At 44.8% G+C, this 25,214-nt stretch overlaps 1 protein-coding gene across 5 annotated transcripts in view; it reads left to right on the top strand.

Annotated features, from left to right (window-relative positions):
• Window positions 1-384: 384 nt before the first annotated feature.
• Window positions 385-25,214, top strand: part of LOC134350749 (ribosome-binding protein 1-like) — a 145,325-nt gene continuing 120,495 nt past the window's right edge. For all 5 annotated transcript variants that reach the window (XM_063056388.1, XM_063056391.1, XM_063056390.1 and 2 more), the window contains exon 1: window positions 385-593. The gene's annotated coding sequence lies outside the window, so the exon portion shown is untranslated. The remainder of the gene's footprint in view (window positions 594-25,214) is intronic.

Genomic DNA, 25,214 nt, shown 5'->3' with positions numbered 1-25,214 from the left:
AATCTTGCCCATGCATTTCAGACAGAATGCACCAGTGCCGGGAGAGTTCTATGCAGAAAATGACAGTTTAATTAAAAAAAACCTTGCTATTTTATCAGCTGCTACTCTCTTCCCCCCTTTTGCTTGCTGCTAAAGAGGCTGGAAGCGCTGAGTTGGGAAGTGTCGTGCCGCCGTGGTAGCACCGAGCAGACCCCACGAGGGAATCCGGGCTCCGTTCCGTTCCCGGAGCGGAGTGAAACGGAAACTACATCCCCCACAACACCAAGCAATCACATTGTCTCATCATGGCTTTCTATTGGCCGAGGTCTCGTCCGTGCGGCGCAGTCGGACCAATGGCGGCTGGCGATGGATTGGAAAGGGACGGGGCTTCGGTGGGCTGGCTGCCAGCGCCGGGGAGAAAAGTGCCACGACTCCAAGGCACAGGGGCTCACTTCGCCTTGTACATCGGCAGGGAGGGCGAGAGAGCAGTCGGGGAAAGAAAGGGGCTTGAAGGATACAAAATAGCTGCTTCTCTCGCACGGCTAGCGCTGCTCAACAGCTGTGTTTAACACCCCAGGAGGCAGAGGGAGATTCGAGGTTGGATCACGTTTGAGGTAAGAAGGCTTTATTGAGAATAATGCAGGCATTGTGCCCTTTCGACAGGGTTAGGGGGATATCGGCTTGTAGGGGCACCACTGCACCCCCCCCCCCGTCTCTGACTTCACCCCCACAGCCTTGATCTTGGCTATATCACTGGTGATACCGATTTATTTTCTTTCTTTTTAAATACACAACGCATACGTGGGCAGCTGGAGAGGCTGGCAGAGCAAACTGTGCCTTGTGTTATTTGGGGGGGGGTTAAATAAAAAAGAGAATTTTTTTATATTTTGAGGAAAAGTCGGGTTAAGTTTGTTGGTGTATGGTTTAAGGAGAAGACCTGTCAAAAGGTTAGATCAACTGTGTGCAACAGTTTTATGAAGTAACTTTTAATGAATCTGATTTTTTTGTTTGGAGGGGTGGAGAATTGAGACTAGATACTGTAACTGACTTTTAAAATTGAACAGATATTTTTGTTAAAGCCTGGAGCTTTGATTCTCTTCCCCCCCCCCGCCAAGATAAATGTTGCATGTGGTTGTGCATCACAGGTATTTTAATCGAGACGGAAGAATTAAAATGGGACTTTTCAGTCGAACTAAAACTTGTCCTTTTTGAAGTAGCGATTTTTGCAGGACTTTTCTTCTGTTTGAGCCATTGGTTAATGTTTACCTTGCCAAAAAAAAGGACACACGCAATGTGATATTCTGCACAAATTTTAAAGTGCTTTCATCTATGGTTGAAAATTGCAGTTTCAATTTATGTTTTAGACTACAATAAATATGACGGGTGGTGAATTAGAGACAATACCAATAAATCTGGAGGAGAATACCGGGGGGGGGGGGAGAGAGGGTGGAGAGGGATTGGAACCGAAGCAGCATTTAACTGAGGAAAAGTTTCCTTCTGAATGCTTCAGAGAAATTACATATGGCGAAAGCATCGGGCAGTGTTTTCACTGTAATAGGAATGGTTTTCCATCTGGAAAATCGTAGGTTTAGAGGGAACTAGGACTGAACTTTGAGTGTGAAAAAGTGCATCTGTCTGACATTCCTTTTTTTTAAAAAAAGCCTTATTGAGAATAATCTTTCATTCACTATTGGCACATTAAGAATAAATACATTTTTAATTTTGTTACTCCCCTCCCTTTCCACGAATATATTTACACTTCATAAGATTGTCTCCCTGATTTTTTTTAACAAATGAAGACATTATGCAGAGCCTATTTTCATCAGCTAACGGTTTGCGAGGGGGCAGACTGAGGAATGTGTGTACACGTTGGCTCCCTGAAACAGTGAGGATCCGGCTCTGAAATCTGACCACTCAGGAACTGCCTCATCTTACTTATTACGGTGTCACTCGCATCTAGCAGAGAGGTACCGCATGGTCCTAACGCCGGGAGCAGATGTCAGTCCCTGCCCACTGTAACTGTTAGCAAAAGTTGAAGTTTTTTTGGCGTGGCATGGAGATGAGGCGAAGCAGAATTTTATTACATGGTCTCGTGTACAGTAATAAGTTTTTTTTGAGAGTGTAATCGCACAACTAAATTTCCTTAGTAAAATTAAAGGCATTGGTTGAGTACTGTTTGATTTAATTGGACTTTTTAAAAATTCTTATGGTACTTTTCATTGATTTTTACTAGCATTCACCAGGCAAACCAGTAGGATTCTGTTATCCTCTGTCTTTTATTTTATGCCTTGACAATTTGCAAACCCCTTGGTGCAATGGCTTCAGGTTCTGTGGGTGATGGTAACTGTGATGTGCGTTGACCTCATCAAGTGTTATACAGGCCATTCGGCTCACCAAGTCCATGCCAACCATCAGCCATCCATTTGCAGTAATCCTACATCATTCAGAATATATATCCCCACATCTTGCCCCCCTCCCCGCATTCTACCCCTTAGCTACACACCAGGGGCAGTTTCACTGGGCAGTTAACCGACCAATCTGCACGTCTTTGGGATGATGGAAACTAGAGCACCCGGAGGAAGCCATGTGGACACAGGGAAATATGCAAATTCCACCCAGGGCACACCTGAGGCCAGGGTCCCTGACCCCGTGGGGGGGGGGGGCGCGGGGAATCACTCCACTAGCTCTGCCACTCTGTTGCACTCTGTTGGCCCCGGACAAGAAGATCTTTCTTCACTAAGAAAAGGATCCCAGAAATGACAGGGATGAGTGAGGCATGTTTGGTGGCTCCAGGCCTGTACTTGCTGGAGTTTAGAAGACTGAGTGAGGGGGAGGAACCTTACTGAAACCTATTGAATATTGAAAGACCCAGAAAAAGTGGATGTGGGGAGGATGCTTCCTGTAGTGGGGGAGTCTAGGACCAGCAGGCACAACCTCTGAATTGAAGGATGTCCCTTTAGAACAGAGATGAGGAGGAATTTCTTTAGCCAGAGGTTGGTGAATCTGTGGAATTCATTGTCACACGTGGCTGTGAAGGCCTTGTCATTGCGTATATTTAAAGCACAGGTTGATGGGTTCTTGATCAGTAGGTGCATCAATCGTGGGGAGAGGGCAGATGTTGAGAGGGATAATAAATCAGCCATGATAGAATGACAGAGCAAGCCTGATGGTGGCGGGGAGAGAATCAAGAGAAGCCAATTTAACATCCGTGGAAAGAAACTGGAGTACTGAGGGGAAGGGGGGATTGTTGGAACACAAATGTAGTTATGGGGAACTGTTCCGGAGAATGGGAGATTGATCCTGGAGCCGTGAGCCCGATTGCTTCTTCGATGTATTGTCCTTCCTGTTTGGTAACAGAGAGGATGGCCTAGAAGAAACCCCTCTTTCGCCTCCGTCATTTCAGGGAACAACTGGTACATAAATTAAGATGTTCACCACCTGATCTTGCACTAAATAATATGGTTAAATCATTAAATGTATTTCCTTGTCCCCTACTGTTTATAAAGAATTCCTTTATATCAATTCCAGGGCATATTGCAGGCAATCAAATATTTCTAAAAGTAAGAAAATATTTTCTGTACTCTTCCCCAGAGCCATTCTTTTCTTTGAACTGAAGTTCAAAGTAAATTTATTCTCGAAGTACGTATGTGTCACCAAATACTACCTTGAGATTGAATTTTTTTCAGGCATTCACAGTAGAACAGAAAATACAATAGAATCAGTGAAAAACCACACACAGATGGACAATGAGCAAAAGAAGACAAACTCTGCAAATAATTTAAAAAAACACCACTGAGAACATGAGATGTAGAGTCCTTGGAAGTGAGTCCATAGATAGTGGAATCAGTTCAGAGTTGAGGAGATCAAAGTTATCCATACCGGTTGGTTTTCCAGCCTGCAGAGTTCTAGCTGTATGGCAAAATAACAATCTACATGGCTCACAAAGCTCCAGTAGGATTTTGTAGAGCTTCCAAAATATCTTTTCAGCTTTATTTATTTAGTGACACAGCTCGGAATAGGTCCTTTGAGCCACGTTGTCCCAGCAACCCTTGACAAAACTGATTAGCTCTAACGTACTCATGGGACAACTTGCAGTGACCAGTCCCCCTGCCCGGTACGTCATTGGACTGTGGGAGGAAGCCGAATCACCCAGGGAAAGCCAGTGCATTCCACAAGGAGGACTCATCGGCTTCTTTTCGAGCAGTGCCGGAAGTGAACTGTGAACTCAGGAATTCCCTGAGCTGTAATCGCATCACATGAGCCGTTACGCTAGTGTGGTACCCTTGACTTAGTGAAAAGCAAGTTCCCTGCTTAATGGCAAATGAAATATCTGGATTTGTGCAAAGTCTTTCAGGAGCTTCAGACTTTTGGACCCAGTTTGCAACCGAGAAGTACCTTTGTAGTTCAGTCACTGATGTCGAGCAGGGAAAACCCCAGTCAGTTGCAACTTTTGTTAAAAGTAGTTATTAAGACTCCTGCCCTATAACGTGCCATCATTTTGTATGGACCTGAGAGGGTGGTTTGGGAGTTTTGGAGAAGTAATACTCTGAGCCAATAGGCTGGCCCTGGACTTATTTCCATCTGGCATAATTTATGTATTATTATTTAATTATTGTTTTATATTGCTATATTTATACTCTATTCTTGGTTGGTGCAACTGTAACGAGACCCAATTTCCCTCGGGATCAATAAAGTATGTCCATCTATCTATCTATCTAATGGCTAGGTGCACTGAATCAACCTTTAACAGAGAGACTAGAGAGATTCCATTTGGGTAGCCTCCAACCTGATGGCGTGAACATTAACTTCTCTAACCTCTGTTAATGCCCCTCCTCCCTTCTTACCCCATCACTTTATTTATTATTTCCCCCTTTCTCTCTCTTTTTTTCTCTCTCTGTCCCTCTCACAGTCACTCCTTGCCTGCTCTCCATCCTCTGGGCTCCCCTCCCCCATTCTTTCTCCCCAGGCCTCCCATCCCATGATCCTCTCCCTTCTCCAGCCTCATATCCCTTTTGCCAATCAACTTTCCAGCTCTTAGCTCCATCCCTCCCCCTCCTGTCTTCTCCTATCATTTTGGATCTCCCCCTCCCCCTCCCACTTTCAAATCTCTTACTATCTCTTTTCAGTTAGTCCTGACGAAGGGTCTTGGCCCAAAACGTCGACTGTACGTCTTCCTGTAGATGCTGCCTGGCCTGCTGCTTTCCACCAGCATTTTGTGTGTTACTAGAGAGATTAGCTTTGTTTGTCACATGTACACTGAAACCTAGTGAAAACTGCCATTTAGCGTCACAGCAAATCAGCAAAGATTGTGCTGTGAGCAGCCTGTGTGTCGCAACACTCCCAGAGCCAACAGCTCCCTAACACTAACCCTAACCCGTGCGTCTTTGTGAGGTGGGGAGGAGGAAACTCACACAGTTGCGGAGAGGAAGTACAAACTCTTTAAAGGCAGCGACGGGAATTGAACCCTGGTCTTATGGGCTGTGAAGTGATGTGCTAATCGCTACACCACCGTGTTGCCCCTTTCATGTTCATATCAAAGCCTCTGGCCAGCAAGATGCAAGAAATTAATGCTTCCTTTTTTTTCATTTTTATTTGGGGATATGGCACAGTAACATGCCCTTCCAGCCCAACGACCCCACGCAGCCCACATACACCTGAGTGACCAATTCACCTACCGACCCACGCAGCCCACATACACCTGAGTGACCAACTCACCTACCAACCCATGCGTCTTTGTGATGTGGGAGGAAACCAGAGCACCCGGAGGAAACCCACACAGTCACGGGGAGAACGTATCACCTACTTAAAGACAGTGGCAGGAATGGAACCCCAGTCTGTGATCACTTGCACTAACCGCTATGCACTGTACAATACAGTGTGACACGCGCACTATCGTGCAGCCTAGGTTTCTGTGAACTCTGCAGCTGCCGTACTGAGGAACAAGTTATTCCAAACCCCAGGCATTGCATTCACAGGTGTCACTCAGGACAAACATTGTGAGTAAACCTACCTGTGTAGATGTCTAAGTCAGGTCAGAAGTGATTGGACCTGGCTGGAAGCCAAATTACGCAATTTAGCTTTCGGCTTGTTTGATGAAATAGCTTTGAAATTTGCTTTTTGCTTGTCTGATGAACTGCAATGGTGGTCCCTGTGAGTTAATTTAAAATATACCATACTAAAGTTCAAAGTGTATTTTATTTTCAAAGTATGTGTACATTATACAACCTTGAGGCATCCACGAAACAGAGAAACCCAAGAACAAACCTCATGTATATGAAAAAAGACTGCTTAACACCCAGTGTGCAGAGAATAAAGAAAAGCACATCATGCCCATAAGAAATGAAAAGAATAAAATATCCCATCAAAAAGACATTCAAACACCCGATGTGCACTGAAGAAAAACAATGCATCATGCAATCAGTAACCACAAGCAAATGATGTTTCTGAACTGAAGTTCACGTAGAGAGTCCCGTAGGTCAGCGCGGAGTCGAGTAGGTGCCATGGAGCAATGATCTTAATCTGTCCGTACCCTGCCTTGGGCCCTGACACCTGATGTTTCTGGCACCTTGAGTGTTTTAGTCTGGCCCGTCTCCATCTGAACCTCTGGGTCTGCAGCTTTGAGCAGCGACCTGAGCTGGCCCGTACCTCACCTTGACCTTTTGAATCTGGCTCGGTGCTTAAGTTTCCGTACGAACAGTAGGTTCTGCCACTTGGCTACGTCGGACTTCGCCGCTTTGCTTCGGCTGTAAATCTCCATCCACAGGTCGTGCTCAGTTACGGCTGGTGCCTGGACCCCACGGCTTCGATTCCGTCCGTGCTTGGTCTTTCATGCCGTTCCAAACTACTGTTGTCTGTGAGGAGTTTGTATGTTCTCCCTGTGACCGCGTGGCTTTCCTCCCACGGTACAAAGATGTACCGGTTATTTGGTCATTGTAAATTGTCCTGTGTTCAGGCTAGGGTTAAACTGGAGCGATTGCTGGGTGGCAGGGCTCGAAGGCACAGAAGGGCCTGTTCCATGCTGTCTCAATCAATCTGTAAATAAATAAAGATTCTGTCTCATAAGTAAGGAGTTGCTCATTTGGGAATGAGATGAGAGGAAATTTTTGTCACCACAAATATTTGGAATTCTCGACCCAAGAGTATAGTCAGGACTGAGATTGCTAGGTTTTGGAGTATTAAGGGGAACTATGGAAATGGAGTTAGTTCAGCAAGTGGCACAAAGGTAAAAGGTCAGTCTTGTACTGCAGCACGGGGTTTGCATGACCTCCTGTTTCCAGCGTTCTCCTTTACACGATTGTTTAGTGCTTACAGATTGAGATTAATAGCTTGGTTGACGGTCTTTCTTGCAAGAATGCCCATCAATAATAAATACGCAGGATACAAGGAGGCTTGTCAATCCCTTGCGCTGATCCAGACATTTGCTTAAATCATGGCTAACGAGTCTCAGCCTGAAATGTCGGCTCTTTATTCCTCTCCGTAGATGCTGCCTGACCTGCTGAGTTCTACCAGCATTGTTTGTGTTCCTCTGGATTTCCAGCATCTGCAGAATCTCTTGTATTTACCACGTATTTGCACATGGTTCTATATCCTTCAATAGTTTGTAACTTGTCTTACCAAAGTTCATCGATCTCTTACTTTAAGGTGTTCGCTTGGTTACAGCAGGTTTGGGGAGAAGTTTCCCACAGCTCTTTGGTCAAACATTCTCTCTCTGCCCTACATCTTTAGTTGAAAGTTCAGATTTATTATCAAAATACCTGGGAGAAAGAAACCAAAGGTCCATGAGCCAGTCTTTTTCAGAGGGTCAGCAACCTTAAATTCCTTGGTGTTATTATTTTGGAGTGCCTGTCCTGGGTCAAGCATGTGAGTGCAATTATGAAGAAAGTACTGCAGCGCCTCTAACTTGGCAGTTTGTGAAGACTCGGCGTGACATCTTAAAACTTTGACAAACTTTTATAGAGAAGTGTAGCAGAGAGTATATTGACTGGCTGCATCACAGCCTGCTGTGGAAATACCAATGCTTTGTATGGAAAATCCTATGGGAAGTAATGGCTATGGCCCAGTCCATTATGGGTAAAGCCTGCCCTGCCTCCAAGCACACCTACACAGAGCATTGTCATAGGCAGGCAGCATCCATCATCAGGGACCCCCACCACCCAGGTCACACTCTCTTCTCATTGTTGCCATCAGGAGGAAAGTGCAGGAGCCTCAGGACTCGCACCACCAGGTTCAGGAACAGTTATTACCCCTCAACCGTCAGGCTGTTGAAACAAAGGGGATAACTTTGGTCCTGTGGAATTCTTTGCCACAGGCAGCTGTGGAGGCCAAGTCTTTCTGTATGTTTAAGGCAGAGGTTGATGGATTCCTGACTGTCCAGGGCATGAAGGGATGCGGGGGAGAAGGCAGGAGATTGGGGCTGAGAGGGAAATCGGATCAGCCATGATGAAATGCTGGAGCAGACTCGATGGGCAAAATGGCCTAATTCTGATCCTATGTCACAAACCACGCAACTTCACTTGCCCCATCATTGAAATGATTTTGTGTGCCATTTTCTACGATGGGACTTCAATGGGTGGAAAGTAGCTTAAATTTCTTACCAGTACGGTTGTATTAGAAACATAGAAAACCTACAGCACAATACAGGCCCTTCGGCCCACAAAGCTGTTCTGAACATGTCCCTATCTTAGAACTTACCTAGGGTTACCCATAGCCCTCTACTTTTCTAAACTCCATATACCTATCCAGGAGTCTTTTAAGAAAGACCCTATTGTATCTGCCTCCACCACCATTGCCGGCAGCCCATTCCATTCACCCACCACTCTCTGCATTAAAAAAAAATTACGCCTGACATCTCCTCTGTATCTACTTACAAGCACCTTAAAACTGTGTCCCCTTGTGCTAGCCATCTCAGCCCTAGGAAAAAGCCTCTGACTATCCACGCGATCAATGCCTCTCATCACCTTGTACTCCTCTATCAGGTCACCTCTCACTTTCTGTCACTCCAAGGAGAAAAGGCAGAGTTCACTCAACCTATTCTTATAAAGCATGCTCCCCAGTCCAGGCAACATCCTTGTAAATCTCCTCTGCACCCTTTCTATGGTTTCCACATCCTTCCTGTAGTGAGGCGACCAGAACTGAGCACAGTACTCCAAGTGGGGTCTGACCAAGTGTCCCGTGTAGCCGCAATATTACCTCTCGGCTCTTAAACTCAATCCCACGATTGATGAAGGCCAATACACTGTATGCCATCTTAACCACAGAGTCAACCTGCGCAGCTGCTTTGAGCGTCCTATGGACTCAGACCCCAAGATCCCTCTGATCCTCCACACTGCCAAGAGTCTTATCATTAATACTATATTCTGCCATCATATTTGACCTACCAAAATGAACCACCTCACACTTATCTGGGCGTGCAGTCATTGTTGATTTAAGTCAGTCATTCTGATTATGTCAGCTACTTGCCTAGCAGTATGCTGAACTGGTCAGTACTGGTTTCCCTCAGCTCTGGACTTTTACCCGAGTGTTCTGACCTAGAGGTGAGTTACTGTCATTGAACCCATGCTGAGAGCTTCAGTTAACGTAGATAGCTGTGACTATTTAGACTCCCAGTCTTGGCTGTACACGTAGCTTGGAAAATGCAACAGGGCTGTTAGTTACATCTTTGAGCAGTTGAGAGTACCACGCAAAATACTGGAGAAACTCGGGCAGGGCAGGCGGCATCTATAGAAATTAATAAACAGTCTGCATTTTGGACCAAGACTGGAAAGGAAGGGGTAGAATCCCAAATAAGGTGGTGGGGGGAGGGGAAGGGTCGCAAACTGGCAGGTAAAAGGGGAAACCAGGTGTGGGGAGGGGGGGGGATGAAGTGAGAAGCTGGGAGGTGATTGGTGGAAGAGGTAGAGGGCTGAAGAAGAAGGAATCTGATAGGACAGGAAACTGAGGGAAGGAGAAGGGACAGCAGATGGAGGTGATGGGCAGGCGAGGAGAAGAAAAAGGATGAGTGGAATGTCAGAATGGGGGAATAGAAGAAGAGAAGGGAGAGGAGAGAAAAATTACTTGAATTTGGAGAAATTGATGTTCATGCAGTCAGCTTGGAGGCTACACTGAGCAGTCCATGTTTCTCCCTTCAATGTCTTTGTGCCTTTTTACGAGGAAGGTGTTTGTTGTTTGTGCTTTTCTGAGTTTAACACTTGTTAGCAAACGAGAAGGGGAGTGGGGCGTGTGAGAGGAAGTTTTGGGTTTATCCCAAGGCTTTCATGATCCCAAAATACTCCCTGGCCAACAGAATACTGTAGTGGGAGGACTGAGCCTTGGGATTGGTGAAGAAACCAGAGGTCCAGATTTCTTGTGCATATTTTTGGTGACACACTCAGTGGGTACTTTATCGGGTACAAGGGGTACCTAGTTAAGTCTGTTCCTACAACCTATGGACTCGCTTTCAAGGATCTTCATCTCGTGTTCTTGATATTTATTGCTTATTTATTGTTATTATTTTGCTTTCTTGTATTTGAGCAGTTTGTTGCCTTTTGCACACTGGCTGTTTGCCCTGTTAGTGGGGCCTTTCATCGATACGGTTGTTGTATTTGTTGAGTATGCCCGCAAGAAAATGAATCTCAGGGTTGTAAATGGTGACATAAATGTACTTTGGTAATAAGTTTACTTTGAACATTTTACTGGCCTGCATGGGTGATGAGCCCACACAAAACAGTTGGGGAGTATTTTTCATTCCAGCAACCCCTACTAAAAAGAAATTCTGTATTATACTCCCATCATAACTCCCATCATTAAATTTAGCAGGTTTAATGTGCGACCACATCTCTGCACTAAGATACTGCTAGGATAGATTAGTCTCAACCAAATCTCTGCTGATATAAAGACAAAAGAGCTACATTCATACAGCAACTTTGGAGTTCATTACACCCCAACGTGCTGAACAACATTGGGAAGCATAGTTGCAAACTGTAATGTAGCTGCCACATATAGCAAACTCAAAGTAAATTTATTATCAACATATGTATATGTTACAATATATTATCTTTAGATTCATTTTCTCACCAGCCATTTACAGGAACTAAAAAATTGAATAGAACTTCACAAAACAAAACTTGTACTTAAACAAAGGCTGGCAAACAGTCAATGAGCAAAAGAAGGGGGGAGGGGGGAAGTCCAAATAAAATAATGAGGACAAAAGTAGTAGTGAATCATTGACAGTGAGCCTGTAGGTCACAGAATCAGTTTGGGGTCATGGTAATTGAAGTTATCTACACTGGTTCAGCAGCCTGATGGCCACAGGGTAACAATTGCTCCTGATCCTGCTGAGGGTCCTGTACAAGTTCGTGTTAGTGCCAGGCCGTGATGTAACCAGTCAGGATTTTCTCCACTGTGTATCTGTAAAAGTCCTGTAAATATTTGACAAACATGACAAGTGTATGCAAACTTGCAAGAAATTAAAAGTGTTGTAATACCGTCTTTGTGTTGACGCTTGCTGGTCCCAGAACAGATAATCTGATTTGTTAATTCCAAGGAATTTAAAGCTACTGACCCTTGGGATGCTAAGAGGATGCAGAGTGACTTGGATAGGTTGGGTGAGTGGGCAAACTCATGGCAGATGCAATTTAATGTGGATAAATGTGAAGTTATCCACTTTGGTGGCAAAAAAAGGAAAACAGATTATTATCTGAATGGTGGCCGATTAGGAAAAGGGGAGGTGCAACGAGACCTGGGTGTCATTATACACCAGTCATTGAAAGTGGGCATGCAGGTACAGCAGGCGGTGAAAAAAGTGAATGGTATGCTGGCATTTATAGCGAGAGGATTCGAGTACAGGAGCAGGGAGGTACTACTGCAGTTGTACAAGGCCTTGGTGAGACCACACCTGGAGTATTGTGTGCAGTTTTGGTCCCCTAATCTGAGGAAAGACATCTTTGCCATAGAGGGAGTACAAAGAAGGTTCACCAGATTGATTCCTGGGATGGCAGGACTTTCATATGAAGAAAGACTGGAGGAGCTGGGCTTGTACTCGTTGGAATTTAGAAGATTGAGGGGGGATCTGATTGAAACGTATAAGATCCTAAAGGGATTGGACAGGCTGGATGCAGGAAGATTGTTCCCGATGTTGGGGAAGTCCAGAACGAGGGGTCACAGTTTGAGGATAGAGGGGAAGCCTTTTAGGACCGAGATTAGGAAAAACTTCTTCACACAGAGAGTGGTGAATCTGTGGAATTCTCTGCCACAGCAAACTGTTGAGGCCAGTTCATTGGCTATGTTTAAGAGGGAGTTAGATATGGCCCTTGTGGCTACAGGGGTCAGCGGGTATGGAGGGAAGGCTGGGGCGGGGTTCTGAGTTGGATGATCAGCCATGATCATAATAAATGGCGGTGCAGGCTCGAAGGGCCGAATGGCCTACTCCTGCACCTATTTTCTATGTTTCTATGTTTTCTATGTTTCCCATCTCTGTTCTCCTAATGATGACTGGTTTATGGACTGACCATTGGCTTCTGATAATTGTTGATAGTTGGCTCTTTGAGAGTTGAGTGAGAGGTTGTTGTGGTACCACTCAACCAGGTTCTCGATCTCCTTGTATGTTGATTTATTACTGTCTTTGAGTCAACCAGCCACAGTGGTGTCATCAGCAAACTTAAATGTGCATTGCTCTACTTGCTTTATACTTTCGATTGTGTGGCTAAGTACTTAGCTGCATGATCATAAGTGTAAAGTGAGCGGAGCAGGGAGCTAAGCACACAGCCTGTGGTGTACCCGTACTGGTTATAAGCGTGGAGGAGATGTTGCTAATCCATACCAACTGGAGGCTGTCGGCGAAGAAATCAAGGATCAAGTTGCACAGGGAGGTTCCGAGGCCCAGCTCTTGGAGTTTAGTGATGGGTTTTGAGGAGATGATAGTGTTAAATGCTGAGCTGTTGTCAATGAGGAGCGTCTGGATGTATGCATCTTCACTGCACAGATATTCCAGAGCTGAGTGAAGAGCCAATGAAATGACATCTGCTGTTGACCTGTTGTGGTGCAAATTGGAGCGGGAACAAGTCACTTCTCAGGCCAGAGCTGATATGCTTCATGACCAATTTCTCAAAGCACTTCATCACTCTAGATATAAGTGCTACTGGGTGATAATCACTAAGGCAGGTTACCAAGTTCTCCTTGGGCACTGGTATAATTGAAGCCTGCTTGAAGTAGGTGGGTACCTCAGACTGCCAAAGCAAGAGGTTAAAGACCTCCGTGAGCATTCCAGTCAGTTATTCAGTACCCAGCCAGGATGCCTGCATGTTGGCCTCAGAGACTGAGTTCACAGGGTTGTCAGAGACTGCGGGGTTCACAAGGGTGCCTCCATGTTCTGTTGGTCAAAGCAAGCAAAAAAGGCATTGTTGCTTGGTCTTGCCTTGTAGGAGGTGATGGCATTCAGGTCCTGCCATAGTTGTCGAGCATCCCTCTCTGATGTAAATTTAATCTTTGCATGTAAGATGGCTTTCTGGAGGTGTTACCTGGACCTCTTGTACTTCCCTGGGTGGCCAGCCCTGAACACCACCAATATGGCCCGCAGAAGATTGTGGATCTCTTGGTTCACTCAGGGCTTCTGGGTGGGGAAGATTCTGAATGATTTTGTGGAGACACACTCGTACACATATGGAATGAAATTAAGTCCAGGCAATCCTTTTATTTTCAGCATTGTGTTGGCCTAGACCAGTACTATCAAACAGTGCCATTTCTGTCCACCTGTGGAAGCTGAGGGAGCTCTTGTTTATCATTGCGTCTCAAAGAAATGTAATTAAAGAGGAACTTCTTACTCTTGCAGGGTGGGTAATTAGTGGCAATAGTTACCTGTGTAAGCTTAACTGGTTTCAAAGCTGCTGCTCGGGCCGAGTGTGGGAGAGGCAGCTGGTTCAGATTAAAGTTTGGGGTGTGCCAGGGTGGAAGAAGAAATGAATGAGAATGGAAAGAGTTAATAAGAGTGGATCGATGGAAGTCCCTGCTAACCCAGCCTGCAAATTTACATGTGCAACTACACTCGGTGGTCACTTAATTAGGTACAACTGTACACCTTCTCTTTAATGCAATTATCTAATCAGCTAATCAACTAAATGCATAAAAGCATGTAGGCACGGTCAAGAGGTTCAGTTGTCCAGACCAAACATCAGAACGTGGAGGAAATGTGATCAAAGTGACTTTGACCGTGGGTACCAGACAGGGTGGTTTGAGTGTCTCAGAAACTGCTGATCTCCTGGAATTTTTACGTAAAACAGTGTCTAGAGCAGGGCATCTCAGCCGGGGTTCCACAGAGCCCTAGGGTTCTGTGACAGGTTGCTAGGAGTTCCATGATATTTCATGATTTAAAATAAAATAAGCATCATTTTTTTGAACTGCGTGATGCTAGTGCTCGCAGTGCTGGACAGTGTCTGAACAGCCCCATTTACAACCTTGTCAGTCCAGTATGGCAGTGCGCAGTATATTGAGTCCATTCTCAGTTCTTGATGCGAGATGAGGGAGGCCGTAGATAATTGGTGAGTGCTGTATTGCATGGAGGGGAGGATGGTAGGCTGCTCTCAGCCTGAGAACTTGACTTTGAAAGAAGTGGAAGAACTTTATGAGCTGCAGTCTGATCATGCACTCAAACTGAGATTTACTGACCTGCCCCTGAACATTTCTGAATTTCTGTGAAAAAAAAGAGTATCCTGCCATTCGTAAGAAAACAATAAACATTTTGCTGCAGTTTTCAACTTCTTGCATGTGTGAAGAAGCTTTTTCCTGTTTAACAAGCATCAAGAGCAAGGACAGAAATTGTCTTGTTTCAGTTGAAGGTGAAATCCCTGTGTGCTTATCTCAAGTTCAACCCAGAAATGAGTATTTGTGCAGCAAAAGACAAGCACAGGTTTCACATGCTAAGCCTATATTTGATCCTGATCATGTCACTTGGTAAGAAAATGTCCTTTCAAAATCTTGTATAAATTTGTGTCTTGGGCTATATTTTTATTCATATTGTATTTTTAGTAATTTCACTGTTCACCTTTTGTCAATAAATTTTCATGTTATGAATAGTATTAATTAAAATCAACTTACAACCTATATTTAAGTAAAATCTAACAAGCCTACCTTTAGAAAGATCAAATCCCATTTTGTGTTATGCAAGTTATTTAACAAAAATTTACTATGTTTGTCTTATGAGTTTTTAAAATTTATGAAAGGCAAAGAAAGAGATTAATTTCAGGAAAGATAAACTAAGCTTAACTACCTGTTTGTTGTTCATCCTCTATTCAAAAGAGCATTGACAATTATTTTTGGATTATTATATTTACAAGTACTGATCACGCTAAGTACCAGGAGTTGTAGGTCTAATAATTTTTACCTAGGCGGTCCCTGAGACCTGAAAATAATTTCAAGGTTCCTCTGGAGCAAAAAGGGTTGATAAAGGCCGGTCTTGAGTTTACAGAGAATGGAGCAAAGGAACAAAAACCATCCAGTGAGCGGCAGTTCTGTGGGCGAGAGCCCCTTGTTAACGAGGGAGGTCACAGGAGAATAGCCAGACTGGTTCAAGCTGCAGAAAGGTGACGGTAACAACTACGCATTACAACAGTGGTGTGCAGAAGAGCATCTCTGAACACCGAAGATTGAAGTGGGTGGGCTACAGCTGCAGAAGGCTGTGAACGTGCACTTACCAGCCATTTCACTGGGTGCAGGCAGTATCTAATAAAGTGGCCACTGAGTGTAGTTTGCTGACGTTTACAACTGCTAATCTGAAATCACCCCAGGGTGCATTCTCCTCTTGTGTTTGCTCTTTTCTCTCTCTTCTCCCTCGCTCTCTTACCAAAGCAGTGGAAAAAGAAACCCTCATCCTAGAGGCTGATGCAGAGGCTTTGTGCTGAGTGGCAATTTTGCAGGTTATATACGTGACTCAACCCGGTTTGGAATCCCTCAGGCAGGAAACCCACAAATTTGCATTTTGAATGAAGAGGTAACTAATAATATACAAAGGCATTTCGTGGTTAGTTTTAGCAAGTCCCTCTGTATGCTGCCGACTGGCACATTCCAGGCTCCGTGCTGAGGGACAGACGGAAACCTGGTGCAGCCACTGCAAGGGCTCGGTGGGGAAGGACCACAGTGTAGGGTTCATTCACTACAGGACGGAGAGGGGCCGGGTCGGGTGAGGGAGCCCCACAATTAATGTAATAGTGAACCACCCCAGGGGTCACATGAGTGGCAACAGTCCTATTGGTTTTAAGGAATGGAATTGAACGCACATATATCATCATTCATTGGGAACAGTAGGTAACTTGTCTAGAATTCCAGAGTTTTGAAATCCCTCTAAAACTGATTTTGTGCAATCTCCACTTTTATGATGCGTACAGACTTGTCTGGAAGTCTATTGGGAAAGGGGGAAAGCTTGCAATTTTTAAAATAAAATGTAGGAAAACACATCATCTTTAAGCTCTAAGATTTGTGCCTTCTGGAAAAGCAAGGCTGCACATTGTTTGTGCTCAATCAGTCTGTAAAGTATTGATAGTGGTTGTTTTCTGCTTCTGCTATCTTGTGTACTTGATATAAATGGCATGCCTTGCTCAGTCACTTGATGGGAGGTGAGGGTTAATGATCCAGGGAAGTATTGAGGTGAGGACTGAGTTTTTCTAAAAACTTCATTGCTTAACTATGGATTGAGAGCAGTAGCAGGCCACTCGGCCCTCTTGATCGTGCTTCACCAATCTGATTGAAGCTTCCTCCCTGTATTCCTGTCCCCCCATCCCACCCCACGGGCCTTTTACCCATTGCTTATCAAGAATCTATGTACATTTGCTTTAAATCCAAAGACTATTTCCAATGTCCTTCAAGGAAGATTCTTGACTCTCGGAGAATGGAAAAACTTGCCTCATCACTGTTCGTAAATTTTTTTAAAAAAGTGAACCCTCCCCGCCCCCATCTTGAAGCAGTAATATCCTATTTCTAGATTCTCTCATAAGAGCTTGAATCTGTCAAGACCACTTGGGATCCATTGGTGAACTTGCTGGATTTTACAACAATATAATAGCTTTGCATTTCCTTTATTTTAAAACAATTGCGGGTAATTATTGGAAGTTTATTATGGTCAATGTTTTGAGCCTGTTATCTAAGAAAGGATGTGCTGCTATTGGGGAGGATTCAGGGGACACCATCCCTGCCTCTGCTCTCAGGATGAGGCTTCTCATTCCAGAACCAAGGAGATGTGCTCCTTTTTCAAAGAAGGGGGCTTCCCTTCCACCATCAACGCTGCCCTCAACCGCATCTCTTCCATTTCATGCATGTCTGCCCCCCCTTCCCCCCCATCCTCCCGCCACTCCAACAGGGATGGGTTCCTCTTGTCCTCACCTACCACCCCACCAGCCTCCTCATCTAGCACATAATTCTCCAGAGCTTCTGCCATCTCCAACATCCACCACCAAGCACATCTTTCCCTCCCCCTCCCCCCTCCCCCACACTTTTTGCTTTCTGCAGGGATTGCTCCCAATGCAACTCTCTTGTCCCTCCTGGCACTTATCCTTTCAAGCAGAACAAGTGCTACACCTGCCCCTATACTTCCTCCCTCACTACCATTCAGGGCCCCAAACAGTCTTTCCAGGTGAGGCAGCACTTCATCTGTGAGTCTGTTGGGGTCATATACTGTGTTTGGTGCTCCCGATGTGGCCTCCTGTATATAGATGAGACCCAACGTAGATTGGGAGACCGCTTCACCGAGCACCCACGCTCCATCTGCCAGAACAAGTGGGATCTTCCAGTGGCCACCCATTTTAGTTCCACTTCCCTTTCCGATATGTCCATCCATGGCTCCTTCCGCTGCTGTGATAAGGCCACATACAGGTTGGAGGAGCAACACCTTGTATTTCATCTGGGTAGCCTCCAACCTGATGGCAAGAACATCGATTTCTTGAACTTCCAGTATTGTCTATCCCCACCCCCTCTTCACCATTACCCATGCCCTTTTCCTCCCTCTCGTGTTATATCGTTGCCTGCCCATCAGTTCCCACTGGTGTTCCTTCCTCATTTTCTTCCATGAGCTTCTGTCCTGACTTATTAGACTCTCCCTTCTCCAGCCCTGTATCTCTTTCACCAATCAACTTTCCAGCTCTTTACTCCCTCTCCCGGTTTCACCTATCACCTTGTGTTTCTCTCTCCCTTCCTCCCCCACACCTTTTAAGTCTACTCCTCATCTTTTTTTCTCCGGTCCTGCTGACAGGTCTGAGCTTGAAAAGTCGACTGTACTTTTTTCCATAGATGCTACCTGGCCAGTTGAGTTCCTCCAGTATTGTGAGTGTGTGTGAGTTCTCACAAGACCGATCCCCGGAATGAAAGGGTTAATGTCTGCAGAGTGTTTGATGGCTCTGGGTCTGTACTCACTTGAATTTAGAAAGATGAGGATGAGCGGAGATCTCATTGAAACTTGCTGAATACTGAAAGTCCTAGAGAGAGTGGTCATGGAGAGGGTATTTCCTATACTGGGGGGAGTCTAAGGCCAGAGGGCACAGCCTCCTTAGAGAAGGATGTCCCTTTAGAACAGAGATGAGCATGAATTTCTTGAGCCAGAGGGCAATGAATCTATGGTATTCATTGCCACAGGTGGCTATGGAGCCCAAGTCATTGGATATGTTTAGAGCAGAGGTTGGTAGGTTCTTGATTAGTAAGGGTGTCAAAGGTTCGTGGGAGAAGGCAGGAGAACAGGATTGAGAGGGATTATAAGTCAGCATTAGGGTTGAATGATGGAATGAAGGAGCAGACTCGATGGGCTGAATGGCCTAGTTCTGCTCCTATATGTTTTATAGTGTCTCTGATTCTTCATTCCTGCAGTACCAGGTACCTAATTTTGGGGAAAATGAACAATCATGAAATGCATCCAAAAGTAGTGAGCTTTGCCCGTTAGGGGGTGAAGAGGGAGGCTGTCTAGCTGAGGATTGGAGTGGTCAAGAATAATGAAGAGCTTCCGCCCACTGAGTGTGACCAGCATCGAGGGTCACACGTGGTTCACCTGTGCTTGATATTCAACCAACAGATGGCTGGCTCCGCCATCTCAGCGTCTGCAGGGTCGCAGTTTGCTCAGAAAATCAACAGGACTAGACACACACAAGCACCATGGGAACAAGAACGGGTCAGAGGCAGTCGGTCTGATTTCCCAAGGACTTGCCATGAGGCACAGAGCAGTTGTGAGATTGAATAAGTGCAGCTCCAATAGCTCTTGTGAAGCTCCATACCAGGGGTAGGTCGTGCTCAGGAAGCCAGCTGCCTGCAGAAGGATTTGGACAGATTAGTAAAAAGAAGTGGCAGATGAATATAGTGTAGGGAAGTGTACGGTCACGCATTTTGGTAGAAGGAATAAAGGCATGGATCATTTTTTTAAATGCAGAGAAAATTCAGGAATCAGAGCTGCAGAGGAACTTGGGAATCCTTGTGCAAGATTCCCTAAAGGTTAATTTGTAGGTTGAGTTGGTGGTGAGGAATGCTGGCGTTCATTTTGAGAGGACAAAAACCTAAAAGCACAGGTGTAATGCTGAGCCTGTATAGGGTATTGGTCAGACCGCATTTGGAGTCTTGGGAGCAACTTTGGGCCCCTTACCCAAGAGTGTAAGTGCTGGCACTGGAGAGAGTCCAGAGGAGGTTCATGAGAAATGGTTCTAGGAATGAAAGGGTTAACGTATGAGGAACGTCTGGCTCTGGGTCTGTACTCACTGGAGTTTAGAAGAATGAAGGGGGATCTCAATGAAGCCTATTGAATATTGAAAGGCCTGGTTAAAATGGAAATAGGATGTTTCTTATTGTGGGGGAATTCAGAACCAGAGGGTACAGCCTCAGAATACAAGGACATCTCTTTACAACAGAGATGAAGAGGAATTTATTTAGTCAGAGAATGCTGAATCTATGGAATTCATTGTCACAGACGGCTGTGGAGGCCAAGTCATTGGATATATTTATGGTGGAGGTTGGTAAGTTCTTGATCAGTAAGGGTGTCAAAGGGTACAGGGAGAAAGCAGGAGAGTAGCGTCGTGGGGGATAACAAATCAGCCATGTTGGGATGGGATGGCAGAGCAGAGTTGATAGGCAAAATGGCTTCATTCTCTTTGGTCTTGTGTTAAGCGGTTATCTTGAATGCCTTTGCATCGACTCTCCTACACACTCAATCCTTACGACACAACTGCTTGGAGGCTGCAATGTGTGACATCTACAAAATACACCTGGCTCTTCTGATAAAGGCCCCGAGACCCATGAGCTCTACAACTGGGGAGGGTAGCAGGCACAGGGAACCCCCCTCAAGCTGAACAACATTGTGATGGGGGAAATGTATCCCCAGGTTTGAATCCTTGAACTCCTCCAGTAGCCCTGTGGGAGTTCCTTCACTCGAGGGACAGCAGTGGCTCAAGAAGGCTGCTCACCACCACCTTTGAGGGGAATTCGGAACAGAGAATAAAAGGCTGCACTTACTTTCTGTAGAGACAGACACCCTTTTTACCTGGAGGCTGGTGTTAGTGAGTTTTTGGGTAGATGATTCTTTTACACTTAAAAATTACTTTGGCCACCAGACTTCTATTTGACAAAGTACTGTGGATTGAGTCCACAACAATGCGCTTCCTAAAAAGGTGTGAATACCAGATGCTTCTGCGCCGTAGTTTGACCAGATGCTGTAGTTTCGAAGACAGTATTATCTATACTTTATAAATATTAATTGTCTTCTATGTTAAATGCCAAATAAATGTATTGTGGATTGAATTGTATTCCTAAAGGCTGTGGATACCAACCTAGACATGTTGGTGTCGGAAGGAAAGGATGAAGTTAGTTACATATTTTGCATGTAGCTTCAATAGGAAGCATTGTCTATAACTTTTTAAGTAGCGATTGCCTTTGTGTTTAGCATATAGATATCGAGCCCACATTGGGCTAGCAGACCTTTCTGCGGAAAGCGTCTCTGTCCGTACGATGCCTGCTGTACCTTGTTGTGTCGAGTAAAGGAGCTGCTTTGTGTCTACCAGTGACTCTGTCTCTCCAGTGATTTCATCCACGCTACAACAGCTGGTAAAATGTGAAGGGTGTCAGCCTGAAATGTCAGCTGTTTGTTTCTCTCCACAGATGCTGCCTGACTTGCTGAGTTTCAGCAGGGGTGTATGTGTGTGGCCAAGACACACAACTGTACTATGGAGTACTTGAAAGGTCAAAAGGGTAAAACTAGAGGTGTATGTTGATAGGGTGGATGGAGCCTCACGTGACACACAAAGGCTACTGATCTGTTTCTGTACAGTACATTCCATGTAATACTGAAACACTAAACTTCCTACCACAACATTGGTTGCTAGTAGTGCAAACAAATGACATCTAAAAACTGGAAATTGTTAAGCTCATTCCACCCCCCCCCCCCATTGGGGTAAAGGCTGCAGACAGCAGCTCGCCAGAATCCCCTGTGCTGAGCCAGTCTTTCAAGATGTCCCCAGGTGCAACCTATCTTCTTGGTGTATTCACCTCTTGCTGTTGGGCTTGGGTCTAGCATCCACATCCTGCTTTTAAAAACCCAGGGCAACAGGAGCACCACCAGAAGCTCCAGACCATCGCTGGAAGAAGAAGCAACAATCAGTGCTGGAGTTAAAAACTAGAAACGGCATACTATTGTAGCTTTTTGTCATCTCTGCATTAGATTAATGAGCAAGTGTGTACCCCTCACACCAAGTTAAAAACTGACAGTGTTCTCAGATGCAGTCATGCAGTAATTATGGTGTATAACTAATGCTTCGCCTACAATTATACAATGTATTTTTTTCCCCGAAGTGGCAGAACTTCTTAAAGAGAGCATGCTAAGTTCTACTCTTTGAACATACACAAACAATTAAGTTACGAGGTGGCGTAGGCCGCTCGACCACCTGCCTTTTAATAATATTGTGGATGATTTGTAATCTTATCTGCGCATTCCTGCAAATCCACAGTAACCTTTCACCGCTTTGCTTATCAACAACTTATCAACTGAATGGTTATCTATTCAAAGAATCTGTTTTCTGCCATGCTTGAAGGCAGAAGTCGAAAGATGCACAATCCACTCAGATGGAAGATTTCACCACATCTCGGCCAGCCTCTCATTTTTAAACAGTGAATACTGGTTCTAAACTCTTCCCTTAAGTGGAAGTGACCTTTCTGTATCCAAATTATAAAGAGCTGTCAGGATCTCATGCTGAAAGGGAACTTCCCAATCTTTTTTTTTCTCTTTGTCTCCCCCCCCCCTCCCCCCCTCCCCAATCAGATTTCTGAATCGACAATGAACATTACCACACTATTTTTGTTCTCTTTTTGCACTACGTGTTAATTTTTTACATACAGTAGTGTAATGGTTAGCACAATGCCGGCTGTAAGGACTTTGCACGTTTTCCCCATGACCGGGTTGGTTTCCTCCCATGGTCCACAGACATACTGGTTGGCAGGTTAATTTGTCATTTGTAGTTGGGCTAGGATTAAATCAGGGGGTTGCTGGGCGACATGGCTCAAAGGGCCAGAAGGGCCTGTTCTGTGTTGTATCTCAACAAGTAAATACGTTTCTTGTTCTAATATAGCTTGTATGTATTGCACTGTACTGCTGTAGCATAACAACACATTTCACGACACGTCAGTGATATTAAATCTGATCCTCATTCTCTTCGATTTCCCTTTGAGTTCACGACAACTTCTTCAATTCCCTCAACTCAACTTTCTTTTACGCTCAGCATTCAAATACTCGTGGGCGAGGAGTTGGAGAGTCCCACTTCCCATAGTGCGGGGATCCTCGTAATGACACAGAGGAAGCCCTTTTGATCCATCAGGTCCACATCCATCCCATTTTAAACCCACTCCTTATTTTCCAGAAGGTTCTTCTCGTTCACCTACAGGAAGAGTTAATTTGAAGTGGGCAGTTCATCTACCAGCATGTGTTTGGTACATGGGAAGGAACTAGAGCATCCGGAGTAGAATGTGCAGACTCTGCACATGAAACACCCGTGATCAGGATTGAACCAGTGTCACTGGTGCTGTGCCGGTAGTCTGCCCTACCTGCTGTTACACTGACCTGCACTACTTCCCTATGGTGATGACACTGCATGCTTATTTTGTAGTTTTCCTCCAAGAGAAAGAAACAGTATTTCCACATCAGTGTGTCCATGTCAATACAGTCTTTAGAAGGAGGGGAATTTTCCTACAATTTAAGAAGAGCATTTTACTTGCATTTTTTTTTTTTTTTTTGCTTCCAAAGGTGGTTTACTTCAATAAACTTAATAAATAAAGTTGGCGCCATAGCGTAGTGGTTGGCAGAGCACCATCAGCCCGCGGTTAGCGTTTGATTCCTGCCGCTGCCGGTAAGGATTTTGTACGTTCTCCCTGTGACTGGATTTCCTCCAGGTGCTCTGGTTTCCTCCCATATTCCAAGGACGGACAGGTTGGGGTTGGTAAGTTGTGCGCCTGCTGCATTAGCGATGGCTGCACTTGCAGGCTGCGCCCAGCACAATCCTCGGACCGTGTTGCTTGTTCACGCAAAGTGACGCATCTCACCATATGTTTCAACGTTACAGGTGACAAAGCTAATCTTAAATTCAGGTGATTGATCCGGGTTTGGAGAGAAGCTTTAAGTTGTAAGAAGTTCTCTCATTAACAAAGTAGAAGTGATGTAGAAATTTGAAAGGAAGGTGTGGATGGTTGGTAAATCTAAAGGCAGTTGAGACAAGTAGCTCAGTTGAAGTGGGCAAAAATTGCTTTGTGCAGAGGAGGGTGACTAGTGAAAGGTTCTGGAGCAGACTTTTAGGTCTGACTCGGGTTAAGAGTGATATCCAGCATGAACAATAACTCAAAAACTGCATACACTGGAAATCAGAAATCAAAGCAAAAAAACCCCTGGAAACACTCAACAGAGCAGGCAGCATTAGCGGAAAGTGAAACAGAATGGTTTTGGTTTCTGTTCATTTCAGATTTCTGGTAGGTTTTGTTTTGATTTGAAGCACTGCATACAAGCACTTCCTCAGAGACTTGAACTTAATGTTCTGCCACTCCAGAAAATCACAGCCTTCTTTTGGATGAGCTTCTGTCCTACTCTGTCATGTGGAATTGTTCAAAATTAATCTCATAGTGTTGTTCCAAAGGAAGTTTACCTGGTGAAGTTGGCATTACACACTCTGTGCCATTTTATAAAGTGGCCACTCAGTGTATGTGCAGATGACACCCATCCACTTCAAGGTTTGACAAGTGGTGCTCTTTTGCACACCACTGTTGTAAGGCATGGTTATTTAAGACACTATTGCTTCCTGTCAGCCATTCTGGCCATTCTCCTCCGACCTCTCTCATTAACAAGGCACTTTTGCCCACAGAACTTTGAACCTGCTGCTCACTGGAAGTTTAAAAAAAAATTTCTGTGCACCTTTCTTTGTAAATGCTAGAGGCTGTTGTGTGTGAAAATCCCAGGAGATCAGCAGTTTCTGAGATACTCAAACCACCCCATCTGACACCAACAATCATTTCATGACCAAAGTCACTTATTGTGAATATAATCATACCCTCTTTGTAAACTAGCTTCAGCATTCATGGTGTCACTGGTTGCCAAACATTATGCAGTTACTTTTCCAATCTCTGCCTCACGATGAAAGCTGTCAACAGAAAATACTTGTCCTGTCAAGTTGCTGAACTGTTCTGATGTAGAACAGCTCAAGTATGCAGGGCAGGTGCTCCTTTATTAAGACTCCTAAAACACCACAGAACATGCGTTAACAATGAAAACAGTCAGTCAGCCAGCAGCTGAGTAACACACACAAAATGCTGGAGGAACTCAGCGGGTCAGGCAGCATCTATGGAGGGGAATGAACAGTCGACAACTCAGGCCGCAAGCCTTCATTAGGCCTGAGCTGCTGAGTTTCTCCAGCATTTTGTATGGGTCACTCTGGATTTTCAGCATTTGCCGAATCTCTTGTGTTATAGTCAACAACTAGGAGCCAGGATTGGAGTTTACAGTATGTGTTCATACAACACTTTTAATGCGATGAAACATGCCAAAACTCTTCACTGCCAAGTAATCACACAATAATTGAAGCTGAGCAAGAGGAGGAGGTGCAGGGATAAATGATGGAATGCTGAAAAACACGGGCCCTAAGAGAGTTTCACAGCTTGCAGTCTTGCTGCCGACTGACAGTTCCCTACGTAGGATAAAATTGGATGTGTTAGGGTAATGGTAAGTGTGGTCAAAGACTGTGGCAAAAGCAGTAATGTTTGTGGATGGGCAATCTGTG

This window comes from Mobula hypostoma, chromosome 8 (assembly GCF_963921235.1).
Source record: "Mobula hypostoma chromosome 8, sMobHyp1.1, whole genome shotgun sequence".
NCBI lineage: Eukaryota > Metazoa > Chordata > Chondrichthyes > Myliobatiformes > Myliobatidae > Mobula > Mobula hypostoma.
Note: the sequence above shows the minus strand (reverse complement) of the source record. Positions and strands in the feature narration are given on the sequence as shown.